Here is a 4,603-nt window from a genome sequence, read left to right as displayed (position 1 = left end):
CTCTACCAACCAAATGGATTATTCATTTGATTTGAAAAGGCCAGTAGAATAAGAGCATCAAGAGGAACAATTCAGTGTAACCGACTCCCAGGATGTGTGTAGAACGTGCCTTCATCTGACAGGGAATTCTCTTGAAGGCAGGCCATGGACATGACTCAGGCCCTTCTCTCATAGAGTTGTGTGCATCACTTCTGGTGAGGAGAGGCCAAGAAAATAAATCAACTGCAGAACTAGAGTAGCAGCCAGAGCCCAGGGCAAAGGGAGAAAAGTTCCAATTGCATGAAGATGATCCCAAAATGCCCTCTATCTGTGAACAAAATAGATTCATCACTGGGTGGGGTGATCTGTTATGGGCCTGTGTATCTTAACCTTTATTGCACAGAGAGAACTGAAAGTGGAGGCACACATACAGCGCACAAGTAGGGTAGCATTTATTGGAATAATGGAGAGAACATCCTTTCACTCGTGAGCATGGGCTGCTTCACAAGGAGAGATATCTGAATGTCATGAGTGGGCCCCAGAGTTTCTGTGTGGAGAGAGAAGGGGAGGAGGAGGCCCCAGATGGATCCCTGAGTATGGTCATGAGCAAAGAGGGCCCACCCACATGACCAGACTGTTAGGAGCTAGGGGGCAGTGCCTGGATTGAATATACCAATAGGGTAGAGTGTAGTAGGTGTGAGGCTTTCTGGAGGTTTTATGGCACCTCCACATGGATTTTAACTTCCTCAAAGACCTAATGGTGTCTCCTCTTTCCTGGTCCTGGGCAAGCCACAGGTGCATCCTGGGAAAGTGAGGGGATTAGGGTTACAGTACAGGGCTGGCAGAAATTCCAGCTCCCCTATTTTTGCCTAATCTTCCTGCCTAGTTCCCTATATGGATTCCAGCACGATCATGATGAAAGGCAGTGCTTTTCCCTAACTGCACCTTTCCAGATCTTTCCGTGGGAATCCGGGAGAGGACACTATTAAACCTCACAGGTTTCTCCAAGGCTTTATTTTGATAATTACTTTTTTTTTAAATGAGAGTGAAAACTTTCAGATTTGGGACTGGGTTTTTTTCTCTTTGGAAAATACTGGGGACTTTAAGAGTCTCAGGGCTGGCGCTGTGGCATAATAGGTAAAGCTGCTGCCTGCAGTGTCAGCATCCTGTATGGGTGCCAGCTCGAGTCCTGGCTGCTCCACTTCCAATCCAGCTCTCTGCTGTGGCCTGGGAAAGCAGTGGAAGATGGCCCAGGTCCTTGGGCCCCTGCACCCACATGGGAGAATCAGAAGCTCCTGGTTCCTTGCTTCGGATCAACTCAGATCCAGCTGTTGTGGCATATGGGGAGGGAACCAGCAGATGGAAGACCTCTCCCGCTGCCTCTGCCTCTCTGTAACTCTGCCATTCAAATAAATAAATAACTTTTTTTGACAGGCAGAGTTAGACAGTGAGAGAGAGAGAGAGAGAGAGGTCTTCCTCCATTGGTCCCCCCCCGAGATGGCCGGTACAGCTGCGCCAATCTGAAGCCAGGAGCCAGGTGCCTCCTCCTGGTCTCCCATGTGGGTACAGGGGCCATATGGGATGCCGGCATTTCAGGCCAGGGCATTAACCCGTGGCACCACAGCACTGGCCCCTCTGTTTACTTTTTCAAAAAACCAGCTCTCAGGGGCCAGCACTGTGGTATAATAGGTAAAGCCAATGCTTTCAGTTCTGGCATCCAATATGGGCGCTGGTTTGAGTCCCAGCTGATCCTCTTTCGATCCAGCTCCCTGCTAATGTGTGTGTGGAAGCAATGGAAGATGGCCAAGTCCTTGGGCCCCTGCACCCACGTGGGAGACCCAGAAGAAAATCCTGGCTCCTGGCTTTGGACTGGTTCAGCTCCAGCTGTTGCAGCCATTTGGGGAGTGAACCAGCAGGTGGAAGACCTTTCTGTCTCTCTGTCTTTCTGCCTCTATCTGTCTCTGCCTCTCTGTAACTCTGCCTTCCAAATAAACAAATATTTTTGAAAAACCATCTCTTGGTTTTGTAGGCCTTTTCTATTGTTTTTCTAGTCTATTTCATTTCTGAGTATTTCTGCTTTGATTTTTATTATCATTCCTACCTCCCTGACTAACTTTGGGCTTTGTTCTTATTTTTTCTAGATCCTTGAGAGGTCATGTTAGGTTGTTACTCGAGATCTTTCTCATTCATTTATTTGTTTTTTAGAAGATTTTTTGGGACCAGCATTGTGGCATAGTTGGTAAAGCCACTGCCTGCAATGCTGGCATCCCATATGGGCACCCATTTGAGTCCTGGCTGCTTCACTTCCATTCCAGTGCCCTGCTAATGGTCTGGGAAAGCAGCAGAAGATGGTCCAGGTCCTTGGGCCCCTGTTCCAATGTGGGAGACCCATAGGAACCTCCTTGCTCTTGGCTTTGGCCTGGCCTAGCCTTGGTTGCTGCAACTAATTGGGGAGTGAGCCAGAGGATAGAAGATTTCTCAGGGCTGGTGCTGTGGTGGAGTGGGTAAAGCCACTGCCTAAGTGCTGGCATCCCATGTGGGTGCCAGTTCAAATCCTGGCTGCTCTAGTTCCAATTCAGCTCTCTGCTATGGCCTGGGAAAGCAGTAGAAGATGGCCTGAGCCATTGGGCCCCTGCACCTGTGTGGGAGACCCGGAAGAAGCTCCTGTCTCCTGGCTTCAGATCTGTGAAGCTCTGGCTGTTGTGGCAATGTGGAGAGTGAACCAGTGGATGGAGGACCTCTCTTTCTCTCTCTCTCTCCCCCTCTCTCTCTGCCTCTGCCTCTCTGTAACTCTGCCTTTCAAATAAATAAATATTAAAAAAAAAGATTCATGTGCCCATATGGGATGCTGGTGTTGCAGGTGGTGGCTTAACCAATTGTGCCATAAATCTGGCCTGGCTTCCATCCTTTTTGATGTATGCCTTTGTTGCCATAAATTTCCCTCCAAGAGTTGCTTTTGCTGCATCCCACAAGTTTTGGTGTGGGGCTAAGGGAACTGGGTGCAACTGCGCCCAAGAGCTGTGTTGTCCCAGGTAGTCTCCTGAGTGGCTGGGGCTGTGGCAGACAGCAGAGGGAGGGTGGGCCTGGGAGCACAGAGGGAGAGTTCTGCTTCCCTTGTGAGTCCTCACTGCGGAGCAGGACTCTAAACAGAGCTGGGAGGAGACCACACTCTGGCTCTGTTTGCCAGTTCTCTGAGGCTGGAAACCAGCTCTGCCCACAACCCACCCTTGGAGAGACTTCTGGGGCTGCACCCAGGCTTGGAGGCTCACTTTCCTATTGGTCAGCTCCAAACATGAGACTTAAGAATGTTGTAGATCTTCACATCACTGTTAGAAGGTAGGGCTTTCAAAATGTTAGAATCTATGGGAATAAAGCTTAATGACAGGATTTACTTTAGCAAACAGTAATTACATGGTATGACTTATCTTTTTATTTATTTATTTTTAAAATTTTTGTTTATTTGAAAGGCAGAGTTACAGAGAAATATGGAGAGAGAGAGAGAGAGAGAGAGAGAGAGAGAGAGAAATCTTCCACCTGCTGGTTCACTCCCCAAATGGCTGCAGCACCTGGGGATGGGTCAGGATGAAGTGGGGAACCTGAAGTCCATCGGCTCTCTCCCAAGCACCTGGGCCATCTCCTGCTGCTTTCCCAGGTGCCTTAGCAGGCAGCTGGGTTGCCAAGTGGAGCAGCTGGGACTCGAACTGGCACTCACGTGGGATGCTGGAATCACAGGTGGAAGCCAACTTGTTGTGTTGTAACACTGGCTCTGGAATGCCTGTATCTTTTTCTTTTTTTTTCAGATTTATTTATTTATTTTTGAAATTCAGAGTTGGGGGAGATTTTCCATCCCTTGGTTCACTGTACTTGGTCACTACCACTAGCACTGGGCCAAGCTGAAGTCAGGAGCCAAGAGCTTTCATCCTGGTCTCCAGTGTAGGTAGTAGGAGCCCAAGCATTAGCATTGAGAATGGAGTAATGCAACTCACCATCCACTTTTTGACCCCACCAATCTCAGAGGTTGGGATAGCAATTCAAGCCATTGAAATTTACATTTTCATTGTCAGTTCTCTTAGTATGAAAGAGGTCCCTTTTCATTTATTTAAAAGTAACTCTTTTTAATATTGCAGTGGGAGAGGGACACCACAGGTGAGCAGGTAAGCCCACTAGGGCCAGGGAAGTCTTGGCAAGATAGGGCTCCACCTTGTTGCCTGTGACCCTGGTCACCTAGAAAATGACACCTTGGGAATCAGGCATGACCCTGATGTGACTTGAACACACAACCTCCTGATTTGGAGTCAAACATGCTACCATTGCACCACGAGGTCACCCAGGCAAACAATGCTGACTTTTGATGCTTTAAAACTTTTTCATTATGCACCCTGGCCACTTCCTTCTGTGATTTTTTTTTTTTTGATGCATTGCAGATCAAATGGGAAAGAGCTTGCTTCTGCTCCACTGCGCAGCTGCAGGGCTGGGCAGCTTAGTCTCTGCAGCCCCAGAGTCGGCCAGGCTGCTGGCTCCAAGGGCTCAGAGCCTGCGCCAAGGTCAGGAGCCACAGTCCCCGTGAGGCCAGGTGGTGGCTGCAGCATCCGCAATGTGGTCAGCGCGCAGCAGCGAGGGCCAG

General features: G+C 49.0%; 1 non-coding gene across 1 annotated transcript; it reads right to left on the bottom strand.

Moving 5' to 3' along the window:
* Positions 1-4,232: 4,232 nt before the first annotated feature.
* TRNAW-CCA (transfer RNA tryptophan (anticodon CCA)) lies at positions 4,233-4,304 on the bottom strand. Its single transcript has one exon. It is a non-coding gene; the product is annotated as a tRNA-Trp (tRNA).
* Between the last annotated feature and the right edge of the window lie 299 nt (positions 4,305-4,603).

This window comes from Oryctolagus cuniculus, unplaced genomic scaffold (assembly GCF_964237555.1).
Source record: "Oryctolagus cuniculus unplaced genomic scaffold, mOryCun1.1 SCAFFOLD_38, whole genome shotgun sequence".
Taxonomy (NCBI): domain Eukaryota; kingdom Metazoa; phylum Chordata; class Mammalia; order Lagomorpha; family Leporidae; genus Oryctolagus; species Oryctolagus cuniculus.
The sequence above is the reverse complement of the archived record's forward strand: the minus strand, read 5'-3'. Positions and strand labels throughout refer to the sequence as shown.